The sequence below is a fragment of the Eupeodes corollae genome, chromosome 1 (genome assembly GCF_945859685.1).
Source record: "Eupeodes corollae chromosome 1, idEupCoro1.1, whole genome shotgun sequence".
In the NCBI taxonomy this organism is placed as follows: Eukaryota; Metazoa; Arthropoda; class Insecta; order Diptera; family Syrphidae; genus Eupeodes; species Eupeodes corollae.
In genome coordinates this window covers 59727543-59750347 of record NC_079147.1, presented here as the reverse complement: position 1 = coordinate 59750347, position 22805 = coordinate 59727543, and the positions used below count along the sequence as shown (strand labels likewise).

The 22805-nt window shown below is 33.2% G+C and overlaps 1 protein-coding gene across 4 annotated transcripts in view; it reads left to right on the top strand.

The window, feature by feature from the left end:
* The window catches only part of LOC129939624 (rho GTPase-activating protein 100F), a 166337-nt gene that overhangs the window by 93697 nt on the left and 49835 nt on the right, over positions 1-22805 (top strand). The gene's annotated exons all lie outside the window — the stretch shown is intronic.

Below are 22805 nucleotides of genomic sequence, written 5' to 3'. Positions count from 1 at the left end.
AAACTTTTGTAAGCCTTTTATGACCATTATTATTTTTCTAAACATGATTTTTTTTGTATTTAAACTCTATTTAAATGAAATTTTATAATGTGTTAGGATCTTCACATTTCCATTCTGACAACATTACTCGCACACAGGAATGGTTGAGAGTTGTAAGTCACTAGGCTCTCATGGACTGTTGCGCCACCTAATTTATTTATTTTTAAAAAATAAATTAGGTGGCATAACATAACATACTTATTTAAGGTGGCCCTACAGTCCGGGGGAGGGGGGGCAACCTGGCCCTCAACCAACATGCGTCTCCAGCAAGCTCGGTCTTCAGTTTCGCACGCCAAGTTGGTTCAGGTCTTCACCCACCTGCGTGCGCTACCTGAGTCGCGGTCTTCCTCTACTGCACCGTCCCTCGGAATTGGATTCGAAGACCTTCCGGTCTGGAGTGTTACATGACCTGACATCTAAACCGTTGCACTTTAGTTCTGTTAGCTAGATCAGTGTCGCTGTACAGCCCGTATTGTTCGTCATCTTCTCATCCATTCTCCATCTATGCATACGGGACCAAAAACAACCCAATTTGTCTTTGGAAGCATTCTAACACGCTCTAATCGATTAAGAGATGATGGGATCGATTTGAAGCTCCTGGGTTTTTTCAAGAACTGCCGTAGTGTGAATATTTGGTCGATAGTGGACTATTCTGGTCTGAAGCCGCACTGATAAGAACCTATCAGGTTGTTGACGAACGGCTTCAGACGTTCACATAATACAGTAGAGAGGATCTTATATGCAATGTTAAGGAGACTGATAATTCTGTAGTTGGCGCAATTTAGAGTTTTTTTTTTCTATGTATCGGGCAAACTATGCTGAGATTCCACTGATCGGACATGTTTCTTCCGACCCTATTTTGCAGATGAGTTGGTGCATACTCCTTACGATGACATCGCCAGCTGCTGTCGGGCGTGTCTTACAGCGCAATTCGGTTCGTCATCGCCGTTATATAATTTACAGAAGTGGTCTTTCCATATTCTCAACTTAGACTGCGGTTCTACTACGATGTTCCCCTGATCTTCCTTACAGGCTTTGGAATGTGAGTGGTACCCTTGGGAGGTTTTTAGGACATGGCAGTCTCTCCCGTTGAAGCCGTCTAAAGTCGAAACTACTCAAAGTACTTCCTTGTTTTTGCTTGGATCGAGATATCCGTAGCCGTACCTTGGTTACAACGAGGTATTGGTCCGAGTCAATGTTGGCCCCTCGGAAAGTTCAGACTTCCTGTATCATGGAGAAGTGTTATGCGTCGTTCGCATTGTGGTCAATCTGGTTGACAGATGATTGATTAGGAGATGTCCCCTTATGGATAATAAGATGTGTGAACTGCGTACTAGCCACGAGAACGTCTCGCTTCGTAGCGAAATCGATCAGCCTGAATCCGTTGTCGGAGGTGGCGTCGTGCAGGCGCGCCACCAAAGATTGCTTCTGTTCCTAGCTTGATGTTGAAATCTCCTTAGATTATTTTAATGTCATAGCAGTACACTGCTCATAAGTCTTGTCCAAGGGCTCGAAGAATATTTGTCTGTTTATCTTTTTCCTCTGTTGGGACATGCGCGCATATTAGGCTTATGTTAGCGAATTAAGCATTGATGTGGATTGTCTTGATGCGCTCGCTCACACTGTCGAAACTCAAGACTTTTTGCCTGAGTCTAGTTCGAACAACAAATCCACACCCAAATAGACGCTGCCTTTGTTCTCGGCAGTAGTCACCGTAGTATATATCGCAGTCTTTTAGTTTGCGTTTGCCCGGTCCATCCCATCGCACTCCTTGGATGGAGGTAATATCTGCCTTGCAGCAGTTTAAGGCTTCCGCTAATTGTTCGGCTGCACGTGGTCTGTTAAGAGACCTAACATTCAAAGTACAGATCCGAAGTTCGTTGTCCTTATTTCGTTTGTTTGGGTTGTCAACAATAAATCTGTCCGTATCCGAGGCTTGTTGGTGCTTGGCAACTTAGTTATTTTTTACTTAGTCAGGAAGTCACCCCGACGGAACAACCCCCAACTTGGAAGGCCAGATCCTTAGTATAACTCCAGGGACGAGGAGACGGATAAACCGCTCCTGTGTTCCGAATAAGTAGTAGAAGCCCTACAAGGTGTTTACTATAGTTAGTTCAACCATACTGCAACTGTTTACGCCACCGTTGATTTCATCTCAAAAATTCCTCCGCTGCCGTCTCGATAAGGAGAGGTGCCTTAGTGTAAACAATCTTCACATTGCTTCCTTGAAAATCCATCCTTTTATGAAAACAATAAAATAAAAAATAAACAAATCCTTAAAATCTTAGTCCAAGATTTGCTGACCTCCTATACATTATTTTTATCAGTCTACCCTTTCTTCTCATGCCCCACAAACATCAATTTTTTATCGTATAATTGAATCTCACCACCATCACCACCATGGTTCTCACCATCACCACCCCAATTTTTTATTATTACATTTGTAACACCAGATAATTGCACCATTCTATTCCTCCATTATCGTATTGTACCAGTATCAAATAAAAAAATAATATTAAAACAAAAGAAAAAACACAAAAATAACATCGACTTTTATAGGGGGTAGGTAAAAGGTACTAACCGCTATAAGGAATCAAAAAATAAAACAAACGAATCAAAGAAGTTAAAAAACAACCTTAAATGAAATAAAAAAAAACAACAACATAATTTTATCGAACACACAAAGTTCATATAAAAAAGCTTTTATATTTGACCTCATCGTCCTCCATCTCTCTTAAATATTTTTCCAACCAACCCCCGCAGGATAGTAAAGAATAGGATAGGATAGAATAGGAAAGGATACTCGTACTTGAACTCATAGTCGTAGTCGTTTTCCTCGTCGTCGTTATTGTCGTAGGTAGCTATATGTAGTTGGGTAGGAGTATAAAGGACTCTCCCAGGCGGCAACAACTTTCTATATCAAAATCTTGTATTTTTCGGGCATGTATCTTTCGGGAGTCAAATTGAATCACGGTGTACACACATAACTCACTCGCTCACACACAATCAAAAAACAACAATATTTGTATATCCTTACATACTCATATCCGAATCCTCACTCTCAAAAAACCAGATGGAGACAGTAATCCAGAAAATACAATTTTTTGAAGAAATAAAACCAATACTAATCTGAAATACTACAACTTTTTCCACAACACTTGTTCCATCAGAAGCAAAAAGAACTAATGCAAGGTACATACACCTATCCTATATACCCTATCGAAAGGTAGACCAAAACGAACTCTGTATGGCACGCGCGTCGAGGCTGAGACCAATGCCGTCCGAGACGACGAGGACGAAGGCGATACCTACCGTAATCAACCTACCATAAAGGACATACCTACGCTATACCTACTCCAAAGGAGTGTAGTCCTGCTTTTCCTTTTAGGATTTCAAATTTTTCAGATTTCACACCATCATCAGCAGCAGCAAGGAGCAAATTCCGAGTACCGAGTACCTTCAAAAAGAGTACCGAGCACATTCAGAGCTCCACTCCAGGCAGCTCCAAGGATCAAATAGTATTTTAATTTGAAGAGGCGCCATATTTGGCAGCAATTTGAGTCCGAAACCAAACCGAATATTTCTGAATTCGGAGCTTTTTGTTCTTCGAAAATTGTTGTATTCGTAGTCGTATAGCCGTAGTCGTAGTCTCGTCTCGTAGTATATACACTCGCTCCTTTTCTTACACTCAATTGCTGATGGGTTGGCTGGATGGCTGTATGTTTCTTTTGTCGGTTCTGTGTTCGGTTCCTTGCCCATAGAAACGCGAAATAAACCACCAAGGTACGACGTCGTTATCCTTGTCGTCCTCGAATGCATACGAAAAATATAAAAAATCGCGTACTTCAAAATTGTGGTTTTTGTTGTAAATTTTATTCGTTTTTCTAGTTTCTAGTTGTTTCTTCCGTCGCTCGTCGTCGTTTCCGTTTCGTGTGGTGGGGTATAGAATAGAATAGTGCAACCAAAAGCCGTCCGTGTCCTTGATGATGATAATGATGAGGATGATGTTCGATAGTATAAATAGATAGATACATAAAAATCAACAAATTGTGTGTGGTTTTCATAGTTCTCTCCTTTTTTTAATTCAATGAATTCTCGCGCCACACACCACCCACGTTGTTCTAAAAATAAAAATTGTGTTTTTAGTGTTTTTGGGCGTTACGTGAATCAAAAAACTTACAAAGCAAACAATGTCCTTGTATCCCTGTTAAATTAAAAACAAACTACAAATTAAATTTTTTCTTTTGTGAGTAAAAATGAACTTTTACAATCATAGTCCTTTGATGTTGCAAATCGCAATCGATAAAATACAAATATACTTTAGGTAGTACAGCTAGCTATCTTTTTCGAAAGTTTTTACATACTTGCTTCCTTTCGTTTACTTTTGTGTATGTTCCTGAGTCCTGATAATGTGTATAGTACACAGAGAGATCCTGCAAAAATATAAGATATGAACTTCAACCCTGTTTGCAGTGAGTAAGGATATTAGTCATCGTTATATTTTCCAGATTCACTACATATATGCGCAAAATCCAAAATATTATATTTCTACTCGTGATTGTGTGTGACTGGGTTGTGACAGGCAGTGTTGAAGTGATGTGAAGTGAATTGAAATTTTATACAAAAATAAATTAAAGTTCAAATGAAATCCATATCCTTGTCGTGCTGAAAGCATCATCGTCTATATACCTGCTTTAGTTTATATAGATTTAAATTTTAAAAAAATAGTAAAAGTGTGAGTCCTTTCCCACCGATATACCTATCTGTATTTCAAAAAAAAAAAAATATCCTGCGTGCATACGCGTACATACCTACTAAAAGCTAAAAGAGATAAAAATGTACCTACTAACCGATTAGAGTTTATTTGTCCTGCCTAACCTAAAAAACCAAAAGAAAGAAAGAAGAGAAGAATAAAAAAGTTAAAACTGAATTACGTATACAAACACAAAAAGGACATAAAAGAGAGTTTTTACACATCACGAGAGAGCCACACTCGTACCGCACTCGGTACCGCACAGTGGGACAAAATAAATACTAATTGAAACAATTTTTGATTCCAAAACTTAATATCCTCTCTTTCGAAACCAACCTTGTAGGTTTGAATCCTAGATTATTATTAAACTCTATATTAATTTACCTACAACTGTTACTCGTCCTTTTTGCCTTCGTTCTTCGTTTCGTTGTTTTGGACGTTCTTCGTCCTTTGTCGTCGTCGTTGCCGTTGTCGGTGGTGTTCGTGTTGGTGTTTGTGCGTATTTATAGTGCGTAAAGGGGATGTTTGTGTGGGAATAAATGGTGTAGTGTAAGTTGGTGGATTTCGAAACCACCACAAAATAAGCTAAATTAATGTGCGATAGGAACAGTACAGGGTGTTTTTTTACCAGCAGCAATAACAATAACACTAACAGTGTAAGAAAGGTGAGTTAAATTCAAATATACATTTATTGTGAATGAAGCTTATACATTCTCACTGCATAAATACATATGAACGAGTATATAAATCTATGAACAACGCGTTTGGCGGTCAAAAGTTTGTTGTTAGCTTGGTTTTTATACCTTTAGACAAAAAAGTTTAAGTGCGTGACGTTCTTTTATTATAATTGAGCAAGAAAAATGGTCCTATAATAATTATTGTGGAAGGGGTCCTTGTTGTTGTCCAAGGAATTTTTATTCTGTTTTTGTGTTTTTTTCTTGTTGTCGTATTTTTTTTTGTTGAAAAAAGGGTACTTAAAAATAGCAAAGTCTCGCTTTCATTGAGATGGCCTTGGTAGGGGTAGTTTTAATACCCTTTTGGGTATTTATACAGGTATTATTATTATTTTTATTTTTTTTCTCTCTCTTTCTTTCGATTATTTTAATGCAGAAAAAGATTAAGACTTTGATACCTTACCTACTTAATGAGGGAATTTTGTTTTTGATATTGGTTACCTTGTCACGAAATATTGTGTGGAAATGACCCTATTAATGGAGTTGCTTTGAATTTTGATGAAGTGTAAAGGTAATGGAAATAGAAAAATAATAAATACAACAAAAAAAAAAAAAAGAAAACTTAACCAATATTATAATTATTCTCCATTGTTGTCTGTTTTTGTGGTGAAATTGGTTATTTTTGGAGACATTATGATTGAAGTTTGAGGATTGCAGGATTGGATATGGGTATAAAAGGGAGGTGCTCAGTAACTTTTTTTATTTTAAAAATAAACTTAATGGTTGTTATTAAGTTTTTATGAGTTTTCAAGTAATTGAGTATTTTTGTTTTTGATCATTTGATTGAACAAGAAACAAAGAAATTAATAGCATTTTTGAATATTATAAGCTTTAGAAATCATCGCCCTATAATTGATTTGTCGTAAACGCCATCTTGGTCGTTCGTAAACTAATGATGCAGATATAGGTTTTTGAATGTGATCTTTTTATTGCTGTCATCAGAATTTTTATATCGCTTACCATTGCTGAGAAACTAAGCGTGAACTTTGTCGTAAATCTTCATTTTCAAAATTTTTTTTGTCGTATACTCCAATATTTTCGTTATTTTTTGCTAAACTTTGTATTGTCGTACGTGTATGCAAAATTTGTTTTCTTAATACTTTATCAGTAAGTGAGAGAATAATTTATTATTTCTTTGATCATATTAAACAGGAAAAAATGTTAAAAAAGTAACTTCTCCAGAAAGTATTAAAGAGGTATACGATCACATTTCAAGTTTTCCAACCATTGATTCCCATTATTGTAAAGCTTCTTCTACCAGAAATAAATTGATGGGAATCTGAACATTTATTAAATGTATAAAATGTATTTCAGAAAACCCTTTCAAGGAATATTTTTACAGAAGAGAATTCAATTACTAGTTCAACATTTCCTTTTACAGACCAAAAAAGACCCGTGCGCAAAAATGAAAAAGCTGCAATTAAGAAAAGAGAGAGAGGGGCCTAGATGGACAAAACATTAATCCACGGAAAAGTCTGCGTTTTGATTTACAAAGTGTTTTTTGTCTTCCAAAAGAAAATGCCTCATCTATTTTCAAAAAAACTTATTGCTTTCAAAATGATCGCTAGTTTTTTGCTGCCCCAAAAACCCAAACTAATACATTTGTGCTGTTTGGAATAAAAGTCAAAGTGGTCGCTCTAGGGATGATATCGCAGCATCGATTTGAAATATTGAATCAAATTATTCCTGATAATGCTTTCATTTAAATAATAACTCCTTCATTAAAATAATAACTCCTCCCAAAGCAAGAATAAAGTGAATTTCAAAATGTTTAACTAAAAATCGTGCAAAAACAGGCCAAAGCTTACATGGCATTTCAATCTAAGGCCGGTCGGCCGAAACTTTCTGTTGTTCCATTCAGTAAAATACAAATTTTGAAATATTGTAAACATGAAGTTTTTACACTACATTTCAAAATAAGCGGTTTGGAACTTCATTAACATTATTAAAATGAAACTAAATATGCATTTTCAACCCCAAAGAACTTAATTTTAGTGCAACTATAAGTGCAAATATCAAAAAATCATTGCTGAAAGAAAAAAAATAGCAGACCCTAGAAGTCTTTACCATTTTATGCCAAAGATTGGTCAAGATTATTGTGATTTTTTATAATGTCCTAAACTTTCACATGCGTTTTTTTTCTCAGAACAACAAATTTGGCGTTTACGACAAAACAATTCTGGAGTGAAGTACATGTCTTTTGTTATCTTTAAAAAGTATTTTATTGATCATTAGCTGTGGTCAGATTTGTATTTCTTCAATGAAACATTTCTACAGACTAATGTAACAGAAACCAAAATATTTCCTTTTCTTTGTATTTAGTTTTTGTAACTCTTTTACGTATTTATGTTTTCTTTTTGTAAGGTTTCAAAAATTATCTATTGTTTGCCCAGTTTTTGCAAAAAGCGGTTACCTGTAACAAAAAATCTTTAATGCAATTCTTTGACTTAGGAAAAAAGATGTTATTTTAGAATTAGCTGCCTGATGAATGGACTCGTTTGATTAAAAACCAGAATTTTTACTAAAATGAACCAATAACTTTATAAATTCAAAAGATTAATTTTAAAGACTAATTTTTAAATTAATGTTTTTTAGAAGCGGTATATTCGCATCAAAGCAATTTTATTTTTAGCTTTAAATTGATCAAAAGAATTAATTTTGAAAAAGAACAATATCTGGTTCATCGCACGACTTAATTGAGATTATATTAGGTTGATAGTCTGGCAATTGATGACTTTATCGCAACACTTAGATCAATGCAGATCTATTGTGATACCCTGACGTATTGAACTTCCCTAAAAGAGTCATTAAACGTGTTATATTAAAGATTGTCTTGTTCTAGCTGTTTAGAGAGTTTGATGAAAACTTAAAGGCTGGTTGGAATGCTCGTATCATCAAGTTTTTCAAGATTATTGAAGAAGTGTCTGCCTAAGAATTTGTTTCTAGTGTGTGTTTCTCTTGGTACTGGGCAATGGCATAAGTGGAGGGTTGAATTCACGTCATAGTTTACTGGCAGTGCAGTCACAGGTGTCAAGGCAATTCCTTCTTTCATTGGTTTCTTGGAGTATGTTGTTACCAATGAGGTTCAGTGTTGTACCAATCTTGGGCAACTCATTAGCTCTTTCATTCCAAGTTACACCGCTGTGACCTGTTACCCAGCAGAGTCTAAAGTAATTTACAAGCTTCGATTTGATTATTGTAGCAGAAATGTATTTTATTTTGGCTATCATCGATAATGTAATATCAGCTTGTAATAGGGCCTTCATATTGAGAACTGAGACTTGGAAGACACTGCTCAGCTTGGAAAGTCTGAAGGAGCTCTTAAAATTGATTCGCTGCCATCACAAACTGTATCAATAGATTAGTATGGTACTAAGTCTCCTGGTAACAAATGTTGTATCTTGTGATTTTATTTGTTGACATCCACATTTTTTGTTTTTGATTTGTATATTCTCTGTGTACAAATGTAAACGGGAAATATCTAATTAATGAAATCATCTTGTGAATCAATAATCTTGCAGAAATTGACCGGTAATTTTGGCAATTCCGTTTCATCTGAAGTAACTTTTCCGTCGCCTATATCCAAAAGTTGTTTTTAAAATGTTTCAGTGAATAGATTCTGAAGCATTTGAACACTCATATTTACTTTCAGTTGTACTTTTTCAACATTACGCCACAGTGGCGATGATTTTGATCACGGAATAACGCGAAGTGTTTGTCCGAAATCACCTGAATAGATTGCTACCAAATAGTCTGTCGTTGTTTTTTATATCTTTCAATGTCCTGTTCATCCCAGATGTAATTTTTCACTGTTTCAGCAATGCGGCCATGGATTATTGTTTGTTCATATTGCACAACATTCTGCCTCCATCCAATAAAGTTGCCGCAATGCCAGAAGATGAAACAGCCAATGCGTAACCATTATTTGAACGCATTTAAGCAAGCGCTAGCGAAATAAGGAATGTTTTGCCAGTTCCACCTGGTGCATCCTAAACTGCTAAAACTGCGAGCATGATGAGGTCATAAATGGTTCTTTGTTCTTCAATCATTAGTGGGACATTCCGAGCCATTTCTAGAGTATTGTATTGTAGTTCACGATTCAATTCAGTGTCTATTAAATAAGATGCCTTTCGATTTGTTGAATGCATACCGAAATGACTGAGTGGTAAGTTGTCAATGGTGATGCAAAGATCCTCAATAGCAATCAATGCTTCATTGTACATAGCGTCACTGAAACTATCGTAAGATCATTGCACCGTGCACATGTTGATGCAATGATAAACAACTGCACTTATTAATACATACAAAAGATAAAAACATATTCTCAGACCTACCGAATGTATCTGCAAAATTTCATTGAAATTGGTTAAGCCTTTTCGGAGGAGTATGGCAACTAAAGTGAGTAACGGAACCGTTTCTCGGCAAGGACTCTCTACAACTGGTTGTAATTCTCTTCAACAGTAGAGGTGCTAAAACTCTTAATCAAAACCACGACAGCACTTTGTCAACAAGTCTGATCGAGAAGTCCTTTAACCTTTCCTTCCATTAACCACCATTATAGCCCACTATTTACAGGTATAGTGGGTTGATCCTGGCAGAGGAAGAAAAGGTTGTTCAGGTACAGCAGCTTCTAGACTTTTAGAACATACATATTTTAATTTCAATCAATACAACACTATAATTTCCAAATAAATATTTTAAATTAATAAAGATGGTCAGATATATTTAAAGAAATGATTTCCATGAATGACTTAAGACCAGTATTTAATCTTAAGACTTCCAAATAACACTTAGGCGTATACGCACTTCTTAATATTTCAGTTCTTTTAAGTGGGACAATTTAATCCAAGTCAATTAATTCTAGTGCTAGTTATATTTTTTCTATTAAACTCACATTAATACATTCCGAATTTCAATACCAAAATAGTGAATATTTTTTCCTTCGTCTTCAAATCGAACTTAGCCTTCTGCATAAATAATCAAGCCACTTCATATATCGACAATACTGAAAAAATTAACATTTCTTTATTTATCACAATTCTTTATATAACCATATGTATAAAAAGGAACTCCATGGCTTTGATGCCCTTAAATAAATCGATTTTATAAGCCAATATGTTTCGGTTTGTCAAAAGCCAACATCATCATAGAACATTGTTCAAACTCTAAGAATATTTAAAAACTGATAAACTGCTTCACACTCAATTCCCTCTTCAAAAAATAAGCAGACACCAAACTTTTCCAAACGACCCATAATAACACTTAACAAGAGCAAAAAAAGATCCTTATAATTAAAAAAGTATCTCACTATAAACGTATCGCATACCTAAATCCGTAGGAACATAAACGATGAATCCTTAATCTCTCATAAATGTCTGAAGAAGTTTCTTGTTATTTTTGTTTTTCTATTCTTCTTAAGGAATGTGTATCCATGTACATAAATTGTTTAAGGTTTATGTACAATTAAATATAATGTCTCAGTTGTGTGTGAACAATGTACATGCACATAATATTAAATCCTGCAAATAGTAATTAAAAATTCTTCATTGGGGAGTAGATACGTCGGTATCGTATATAGAAGAATTTAATAGTTAAATCATTGTGCATAGGAGTTAACAACATTTGATATCCCATTGGCATCGATCAATAAGTTCCTTTTATTATACTACAATGAACGAATGCTTACATATATTCGTATCCTTGCTCTGGTATCCCATGTTTTATGTGAGTTTGCAAATAACTAGGCCAAAGTCTTTAAAGGAAGGAACATAGAACAAAAAAAATAACATGACTATGAGTGTGGGTAAATTCAGTTTATTTTTCTATCACTTTCTTCTATGATTTAGAATCTTTAATCAAAAAATAGTTAGCTTTCTTTTATATATTGAATATAGAAAAGGATAATTGAAAATTTGATCTGATTAGGTTCCAAATAATCGATTGTTCCCATTTGAATCAATTTACAATGTTTTAGTTGTCAACAAGAGACAAAGTGAACTGTCTGAAGAAATGATATATTCTAATATATATGCCACATAACAAAAGATATACATATACGATAAAACAAGAGATAATTATTCCCCAAAAACAATTATACAAAAAAAACAGCTAATCAACTTTAATTTAGAGTTTTTAATTTATGTTAATTTGAATTTGCTTCAATATGTATTTAAAATTTGTTTGGAAAAGAATAAATATCTGTTAAACGATATTGGGTGTTATGAGAAGAAGGTTAGAAGGGTAGTTTTTAAGTATCTGGAGTTCACACACTTAACATCAAGAATAGTTTTTGTGCACCGCTTAAAAATGTTATTTAATGTTCTGTAGAGAAATCTGACAAAATTAAAATAACATAAAGTTTATCTTCACCGAACATTCATATATAGTTACAACTTAAGTTAAAAGTTTATTGAAAAATACTATTTTCCACAATGACTTGGTCTAGTGATTTCATTTGAATGAACCTTAACCTTTTATAAAAGCATTCCAAGATTGCAAAATTTTTCTAAATATGCCCTATTTAAGAGCTAACATACAATAGTTTAGAGGGGTTCTAGGTATACGTTTTATGCAGAAATGGTGTAAATAATATGTTTTGTTCTTGTTGACTTTTTTATAAATGCGAAGGGTTAGAAAATTAAAGATGGAAAAAGCCAAAAAATGAGAAAGTTTGCAACAAAAATTTGATGTCTTTTCCTAGGACAATAAAACAGAATTTACTTAAAGAATTTTATGAATTTTTTTAGCTTCTTTTCTTCTGAAACAATTTCCTGTAGTCTATTGTCAATAATCACTATCATTTTAGTCTGCTTACTCGTAAATTAATTTTGAAAATATTTTGATCAAAAAGGAATCAATAAAACTCAAAAAGCAATAAAATGCAAATTTAATTTTTGTATATTATGAATGAATAATTTAATAAGTTATCATATCTATTAACGCAATTCGATTAGACTTAAATTCAAGAGAAATCCTACAAAAATAAAAAAAATACTCTGCCTAAGTATATCCCCCCCCTCCGGATTCACCATTTCTCAGTTTAATATCGGGTTTTTCAATAAGAGCGCTACAAAAGTATTTTCAAAAAAAAACAAAAACATTTTGGGTATCAATGAAATTTTGTACTCCTGTAAAAGTACGTTTGATGTTATTATGTATGGAACTCGATTTCTTTTGCTTGACCACCACGGGCACGCTTGCCAAAATCCAGACAGTGAACCCAATTTTCGATGGTTTTCAAGTATAATCGGCCGATACTGCTGCAATTTTACGTTCGATATTCGTACGAAGTTCATCAACCGTCGCTGGCTTGTTGATTTAGACCCACAGGAAATAGTCTAACGGCTTTAAATCGTACGACTGAGGCAACTAAGCGACTGGTCCATTTCGTCAAAAACACGTTCTTCAAATTTGGTTTTCAATAAATTGATTGTGACATTTGCTGTGTGGCTTGTGGCGTTTGCCGTCTTGTTGGAACCACATGTCCTCCAAGTTCATATCATCCAATTGGGGCCAAAAATATTCGGTTATAATTGAACGGGAGCGATCCCCATTTACAATAACGTGCCTGTTTTTCGGGATGCAATGATGACTCATGGAATACGTGGATTGCTGCCTGACCAATGCCGCATATTTTGTTTATTGACGAAGCCATTCATCACGAAATGAGCCTCATCGCTGAAGATTATTTTTCTATGAAACTAGGAATCATTTTCAATTTGTTGCTCAGCCCAATTCACGAACATACGCCGCTTCTAATTGTCAAGTGGCTCAGTTCTTGCGTCAGTTTTATCTTGTAAGGATGTAGACTAAGATCTTTTCGCAAGATTCGCCACAAAAACGTCACAAAGATGCTCAACGCTTGAGAACAACATGTGGGAGACACATTTGGGCTTTCTACAATTGAAGCCTCAGCGACAGCAATATTCTTGACACTACAGGCATATATTTGTCTCACTGGCACGGAAACATTTTGTACTGTGCCTGTGGATTAAAATTTGTCCACTAGACGCTCAATTGTTGATTTGGTAGAATAATTACGACGACCATAAATTGGACGTAGCGATTTTAAAATTGAGGCCACTCCGAATTTCGGTAGTAAATTTAAAATAATTTCGAGTTGTTATTGGCTCGTATATCGTTCCATCATGAAATGGCAAACCTTCCTAAAGAGAAATGTCAAAAGAGCGTCAAGAAATATGGCGTGGTTTGCTGTTCCTGTTACTCTACTTTTGTAGCGTCCCTGTTGAAAAATCCTGAATAACGGTGAGAGCACTTGCTATTGAAATTATTATAAATTATTTTATTTTTACCAAAAAGGAGAACCTGCTCTAAGAAACAGATTCTTAAGCCTCATTCGTCTAAGCAAATTTATTTTAGAATTTTTAATTATTTGATTACTTTTGGTGAAAGACTGAATTTTTAGATGCAATATATTTTTTTTTGTAATACACTTAATTTTATATTTTATTCTCTAACGCTTTGAAATATTTTGTTTGTGTACATAATAATAAATTTAATAAGTTTTCCATTATGATTCTAATCTCAGAAGACTAACATCATGGAATTTAAATGCAAAATCAATAGGGCATGAAGAAATAGATGCACTTAAAATTTTACACTTCGAGTAATTCAGCTCAAGATGATTGTAGTCGCAGCATTTAAAAAAATTGTTTATATCCAGGTGCATTAATGCAATCTTTAAGTGAAGATCTGAATAACTTCACATCATCAGCGTAGAAGTTAAATCATTTATAAAGATTATAAAAAGAAGTGGACCCTAATGACTGCCTTGTGGAAGACCAGACACCACACCTATAGGATTTGAAACAAAATCATCTATTTTAACAGCTTGTTTTCTATCAGACAGGCACGTTTTTAACTACTGTAAATATGAAGCATTCAATCCTTATGATGCACGCGGTCAAAGGCTTTAACAAAATCAGTATTCAGGACATCAACTTGTCTACCCTTTTCAACATGATTATAACAATAATTTGCAAATAGACTTACATTAGTACACGTTGATCTACCCTATACAAAACCATGTTGTTTTTGAGACAAGAAATTCTTGGCAGCAAAATAAAGTCTTTAGGTGACCATTTCTGCAGAAAGATTGAGAATAACTGAAAGTTTTGAAATTGGTCTATAGTTCTTCACTAAGTGCTTAGGACCGATCTTATTAATGGGGTCTATATAAGTTATTTTCCATTCTTAAAGAAAAACACCGGTTTTTACTGATTTATTAAAAATAAGGGTCAAATACTACAAAGTGAATACCAACATTTTGACAAAAGAATAGAAGGAATCATATCAAAGCCATGTTTTTTTCAATTTATTGTAAGCTTTCCAAAACATCCTGTTCTGATCAGTCAAAGCAGTTGTATCAGGATACAAGTTGCTGATATTTGTTAAAATATCACAATTATAAGAAGTTTGAAAGAATCTAGAAAATATCACATGAGGACTCAATATCGATGGATGTTAGCTCCTCGTATTCCATACATTAAGGAAAAAATGAACAATTTTTTTTAAGAATTCAAAAAAATCCAAAAAGATTTCAAATTATGTTTTATATTTGATTCAGTATTGATAATATAATGCTTTTTTAGCATTCTCTAAATTTTGTATTCTTTTCTTAAACCAAGTTACCTTAAAGACTTTTTCTTAGTTAAAGAAGGAACAAATGGTATAACGCCTTTATTAAAATACTTTTTAAACTTGTAAAAGTATCCTCTTAAGACTTGCCTTCCAATAAATCCTTCCAGTTAATAGTAATATAAAAGCTATATTTTAATGCCGTGAAATCTGCCTTAGCAAAATTAATTTTTGCTTTTCGAAATAAAGAAATAGCCTTATGATGAATTTCTTAGTATCTTAGTATCTTATAGGCTTGCGGATATTGTCCTTGTGTACATATCAATTCTGACCACCCTACTATATTTTGATAAATTACAGCTGTTGAAAGCTAAAAATTTAAATAATTTAATGTATGAAAAACCGGATGGATACCACGCCCCCTTAGTAAAAAATTGTTAGTGACGCTGATAACAGTACCTACTAATATTTTTTATTAGTTTCTAGATTCGTATTTTTGTTTCTGATACGCTCTTCAAATTTGGATTTTTCTCGTAGGCATTCTCCAAGAAGGAAATTGTAATCCTAACTACAAAATGTAGCCCTTCACAAACTTAGCATTACCCAACAAACTTCCATAAGTGGCAATTGTATCGTTTTCAGTATACAATATGTGTATCACAGATCACTTCTTATGGATCGATCACAATAATTTGTGAACCCTTCTGATCTGGTTGTATTCTAAAAAAGCCTTCATTCGATTAAAATTTGACTACAACCCAAATATTTGGGCTCCTAGACAAATCCTAAATCTTTTAGGCAGAATCCTAAGAAGAGGTTTAAAAATATATGAGAAATTGTTATGCCAAAAATTCGTCCATCATACGTAGCAGTATAACTCACAACTTTTATCCTACTAACCTCTTTCAAATTAGTTTTCAAAAAATGGGTTTTATTAACGTTCAATAGATTTTTTTTTCTTCAGCATAACATATTCCATATAAAATAAAGTTTGGAAGCATACTTGCACTGTAGTCCAATATTTTTCTAAAATCAGTTTTTCTGTTGCCCTTAAAATTTGAAGATTAAATTCAAAGCCTTTACAATGTCTAAAAGCACTAATAAGGTTAATAATGTTTTGTATAAGCAATGTTCCATTGAAATAGATAGTTGTCACTCGGACTATTCTGCCGTAAGACTTGAACTTCAAGAAATTTGCATTAATTTACCCTGAAGTTTAATTTTCGACATACTGTCAGGTGTAGAGAGGTAATTTTTCAGCAACACATCAAGAATGTACAATGCTCTCCAAAAGTAATTCTTCTGTGCCCTCACTTCATTAATCAAACCCTTAAAACCATTGTGCAGTGTGCACCTGTTCCTCCATTAAAATGTTTCCCATAGATCTTGACGAACTATCTTTTGAAATATAAAGGGTATTAACAATAAAACAAAAACAAGCAATAGCAAATTTCAAATTTACTTTGAAGTTTGGAGGGGGAGGTTGGTTTGGTATGTTTTAATGGTTTTGCGTCATGTATTAATAAGTAGGGTCAGTAATGCATAAAAACATTGTATGACAGATTAAAATTGGCGGAGACAACTAAGTTATTAATTATTAACAAGTTATCCACGTTTAACTACTTAAAGACTCAAAATTATACTTTTAACAAGTTTAAGGAACTTTTTCAATTTATTTAATTTTCAAAAAGGCTTTTTTGGAAACATGTATTAACAAATGTTTGTAATTTCGTTGAACCTAACAAATTGGTAGGAACGGATAATGAAAAAAGTTATGAACAAAATACTTTACAACTCTATTTGGGCATATACGTCTTTAACGCTATATTTTGGAAAGTCTTAAAGTTTTCTATGAACAATTAACTGTATACCACAATATTATATTTAAAAATTCTTTAACTCAAAACACTGTATTCATTTAAAAGTTTATTTTTCCATACACATCTTGAAACCAAGAATCAGGCACCTTCCAACGAGAAATTGGTATAATCCCACAAATTCTTCAAAAGTGTGTTGTGAACAGGCTGAACATTAAAAATTATTCTTAAAACTTAAAGAATGGCTTTAAATTATGAATAAAAACGATTCTCAGAACTTTTTAAAAAAAATTACGACGTGCTGTATTTTGTTAACAGTATTATGACTCATACAATACTTTAACCCTCACTCATATTGGTATTCTAAAAAGTACGCAATTTCTAAGATGCGTTTTTCGTGAAAGCTTCATTATGATAGTACAATCTTTTTCACTACCCCTTTGGCGTTTCACTCTTTAAAGAAATGAAGAATATCAGAATTTGTAATCTAATAGACACTTTGTGGTGGTATTGCTTACAAAATGCAAACAATTATTATTTTCCATTGAATGCTTTGGGCCATTTCTTCCATTATTTCACTATTTGTTCAAGATAAATAGTTATTCATTTAAATTCACAAAATTGACATTTCTGAGACAGGAAAATTATTTTCTCATTGAATGCGTCAATATTGTGCGAAATGAATAGTCGTTCATCCATAGATACTCATGATAAATATTGTTTCGCTATTTTTTTCCTGTTATCGATACAGAACAATAAGGCTTAAAAGAAAATGAGCAATCTTCTCGAGGACTATCCTATCCAGCCTCTATCTATCTATCTATCCACAATATTACCAAACAATATCCTTCATACAAAAATTATGTGTATTGTGTATATAGAAAAACTGAAGGAAGCCAATATTTTGTTCTGAGAGTAGATACGCTAAGGGCGAATATATTAATAACTAGGTCAACAATATATACATTATGGTTATTTTCTCTATAAAAGGAAAGAAAAAAAAGTCTCAAATATTTCATTTAAGATAAATTATCTTAAACATTAAATCTATGTTCGTTGGTCTTGGTCTTGGTCGTATCTCGTTTCACAAAGAGGAATATTATTATTTATGTTTTTCTTCGTCCTTCGGAATATCATAAGAATTTATTTTTCTTTGAAATTCAGCACAAAAATATTCGTATCTAAAATGGGTAAGGTACGAGTATATGGAAGAACCATCACATCAAAATACATATAATTTATTTAAACTAGCCCTTATTCTATATAGCGCTCATCAATATTTTAAGGGTGTAAATAATGTTTGTTTGATTAATAAGGGTGAATGTGATTTGGTTGAATCTTGCTATAAGCTTACATGGGTTAGCGTTATAGCCGGCAATCGGTATTAAGTGGCAATGGTAAAGCACAAATCGGCTTTTGTGTGCCTGAAGAAGATTACAGTATCTATATGCAATATACATGCAATAATGGGATCACTCTGTCACTCTGTTGCCAACTTCTTTCAATTTTCAAATTCTGTGGAAAATGAAAGAATTTATTTATTCCTTAGAATTTTCATCATTTTTGAACATTTTTTTCTTTTTCTGAATGTCAACAACGATTAGGAAAAGCATTCCACATTCTTGAAGTGCGGTTCAAAAAAGAATCCCTGAATTTGTTTAAAGTTGTTTGATGGCGTACGGGTTTTACAGTTTAATTAAATGAGGACGGGAATGCTTTTTCCTGGTCAAGAGTTATGTCTTAAATTTGAAAGAAAATATGTTAAAGTGACCATCGATATGAACAAATTTTGGACTAAATTCGACTTGGTCATGAAATGTTTATGAAAAAAATAGGGTTTAAACTTACTCCAGTTGGCAATCATGATTTATATGTTTATCTATGTTATCGATGATGGTGTTCACATAAATAAATATTATGGAACACAATTCAAAGCATATAAAGATTATATATGTTTTTATATAAAAACATATAAGTCTATAAGAACACATGACACACGTGAGGTGTTGTCAGAGAGAAAGAGGGAGGTCAAAAGAGGTCAACCATTTAATAGTATTTGAGCTTAATTATTTTTATACGATTGATGATTTATTTATAAACACAAATAAATTTTCTTTTACAACAGAATTTTTGGCGCATTAATGCCTATTGGTTCAGTGTTTTTATTTAGGAACTGAATGCATAGGTAGATGGCTTTGAAGCATTAAGGTCATGGTTAAGAATGTTAACACAATTTAATTGATGAAATTTCTCCGAAATAAAACAAAATGAAGTTGGAATGTCTTAAAAATGTAAGCTTTTTGGGATCGTTGTAGAGATTCTATTGTGCTGGACTGTCATGCCAGATGTTTGGGTAGAAACCCTGCCTATGCCATTTAAAGTTTTTTTCTAACGGGGACCGTCTCTTAGTAGAATTGACAAGTTCTCCAAGAGTAATTCTTGTCATGAAAAGTACTTTCTCAAATTGACCGTTCGGATTCATCTTAAAACTGTAGGTCCCCTCCAACCCCGAGAACAGTACTCGCATACAGGAATACTTGAGAGTTGTGAGTTACTAGGCCCTAGTCCTCAAGGGACGGTTGCGCAACCGAATTTATATTATGGAATCTACAACTTCAAGTTCATGTTGTAGAACTTATAAGAGTGGATTTAAAAATATATGTTTGCTAAGTTAAAAATTGTCTCTTGATTTTGGAAAATACTAATATTTCGATTATGAATTAGGTTTTTCAAATCAGAGTAACATAACTTTTTAATGAATTTTACCAAAAGAAAGTTGATAGTTTTTACAAAATTAGTAAAGTTTTATTAAGGAATTTTACAAACACTAATAACTTCCGATTAGTGTGTTTAAACAATTGCAAATGATATTTTTTTAATAGGCAATTATTTTCAAAAAGTATACAATCAAAAATTTAACTTGTTTCAAACAAGATAGTCCAGAAGTTAAACCAACTTAATATTAATTTTAAACAAAACTGTTAACTATTTTTTTTTTAATCTAACCAAATATTAACAACAATATTTGTTATGAGATGTAAATATTTAGCTTTAGTTTTCTTTTTCCTCAAGCCATCCAAATAGAAATCATAAACCAACAATTAAATTTTTCTGAAAGTAATTTAGCGCCATCCTGATTTTATATCTTTGCTCGTTATTGAGTTATGAATAACAAAAACATGTATCCCAAACTTGAGCTCTCAAATTTTCCTAACAAGCCTATCAGAAATACCTTTAAGACCATAAGTTTGGATTCTAGAGGCCTTGAATAGTTGATAACTGTCGAAATCCATAACTTGGCAAAGCATATCGAAACGTTATAACTTCTAATAGGAAGTTATGAACGATTATTTGACTAAAGCTAAAAACACAAAAATAAGCTTGTTGGCTTTTAAAAAACTTCTATTTGTAATACAAAAGTATCCTCTTTACTTTTATATTGATGTTATAACCCGTTTTCTAATTTCATAATTGGCATTTATTGAAAATGATAGCTGTTCCCTTGCCAAGTCTTGCAAAAATACAGATTTCACCTAAAAATAATGTACATAGTGCTGTTAGAAAATTTGTTGTAAAGTTTTTTTCCCGATTTTTTCGAATTTTGTCAAATGTGTCGAAATAACTAAATATTTTTTATATTTTTTAATGAGATTTTGTGGTATGCTGTTCAAATCGTAGTATGATACAATAAGAATTTTTAAATTTTTCTAAAATAGCCACGGGAGCAAAAAGTGATTGTACCGAAAAATGAGATATTTAGGTTCCTGCCTCATTTTTAAGAATTAAAGAAAAATACTTAATGGGTGCAGATTTTTGTTTCTTTTTTTAATGCTTCTCAGAAACATGTTGTATCTCATAAGTACTTTGTTGGACCTCCTCTTACGTTTATGAGGATGCAGGTATCGTATTGCCGGTCCGGGATAGTTGTTTTTTTAATTCATCAACTGACTCTGGGCGCTTCTTCGCAATCTCAAGTTTCATTATAGACCAAGTATTCTCAATTGGATCAAGATCTGGACTGTAGGGAGGCTAACTTAGTACATCGACATTATTTGCTTCGAAGTACTTTTTAACCTTTGGAATAAAAAAAAGTCAAAATATTATTTTTAGTCGTAAAGGGTTAAAGTTTTTTTAAAGCTTAATATAAGTCAGTCATGGTAAAAATAAAAACAAGTTCAAAAGTACAATTTTGTCTGTAAGACAAGGAACATTGTCCTGTTGAAAAATGAAACTGCAAGTGTCCCCAAAAGGCTCTGGCAAACTCAAAAGGTAAACTTTTGCATTGACTTTGGATTCTAGAAAATTGAATCTACCTTTTTCATCTCCAGAGAAGCATACCCATCACGCCTTCAGTTTTGAGGGGCATCCGCAACATGCAATCAGAGCATAGTGTTTCTTTCGGTTCTCTTCGCTCATTCTTCCCATTCCATTCAGCTTGAATTTTGATTCGTCCGAAAAGATGACATTGTTCCACATGTCTTGAGAAATTACTATCCTGTAGATAGTTTTTTAGGTCACCGAAGTTCAGAATCGAATGCCGACGACCGTAATACACCAAAGAATGATCTTCCACTGGGGTCGTCTTTGTTGGCCTCCCTGAACCTTTTTTCCCGCTAGCAGTCCCGGTCTCATGATAATTTTTCAAATTCCATGTCACAGTTTGTTGAGCAATATTCAGTCTATATTTTATGTTTCGAACTGATTTTTCCAATTTTTTCAACAAAATCACTTCGGTTGGTATTGGACTTCTATCACCAGGCAAATGCAGCTCTTTCATTAACTTTGATATTTGAATGACATGTTGGTACCTAGTGCAAAAAAAACCCGTAGCATTCTTAAATTCCAAGAACTGATCTCGAAAATTGTAATAAAATGTTTGACCAACATTTTTTGACCAACACTGTATATTAACGAATATGAATATTGTGAGCATCTTTATTTACAAGTGACCAAATGTGCCCATAAAATGCCAAGTAAATAAAGCTATTCAAACTTATTTTGAGATTCGTTTTCGATCTAAAGTTATTCGACTTCGAGAAGATTTTATTTTGAGATTCGATCCATTCGAAAGTTTGTTGATTCAATCGAAAATTCATTTGAAAAAAAAACTAAGTAAATGGTTACGTTCGTTAAAAAAATGTTTAATTTCATTTCTTGCGTGTTTTTCTTTATCACTTTATTAACTTCACTTAATTTCAATCCAGAAACTGTTAATTTGTGACAAACTCTGAACTAAAAATAAGACTCTTCGAAAAATAAAAATTTAGTGTGGTCACACTATATCAAATCAAAATGTCTAATCATTTAGAACAGCTGATCTCCAAAATAAGATTCGTTTCAATTCATTTTCTGCAATGAATATTTTCATTCGAATCTCAAAATAAACAAAATCCATTCAAACGAATAGATCTAGCCACTCGAATCTACGTTTCGATCGAATTTCAAAATAAGCATGATTAAGGATTCTTGTCGAAAATTTCCGTTTTAAAGCTGAAACTCTTAATTAATAAACATTACTCAGCTAGACATTGTAGAAAATGAGACGATTACAAACAAATTTAACTTACTTTATTCTACGACCAAATATAATAACTGATTGTGAGTTATGGAAAACCATTGCGGTAATTTAGAGCATGTTTGCAGTATCTATAGACAGTTGACCATCCAAAGTCTCCATTAATGATTTCATAGAGCCGAGTTGGAGGAAGAAAACTTAGTTCGAAATACAGCCATTATATCTTTTGGAGTAGAGGACACATTGCAAACAAGTGTGTTATGTCTTCTGGTCCTCCGGTGTTACAAAGGCTACAGATTTGTGAAGATCAATTCTATGCGGCATAGAGTTAAGATTCAGTATTTCGATTC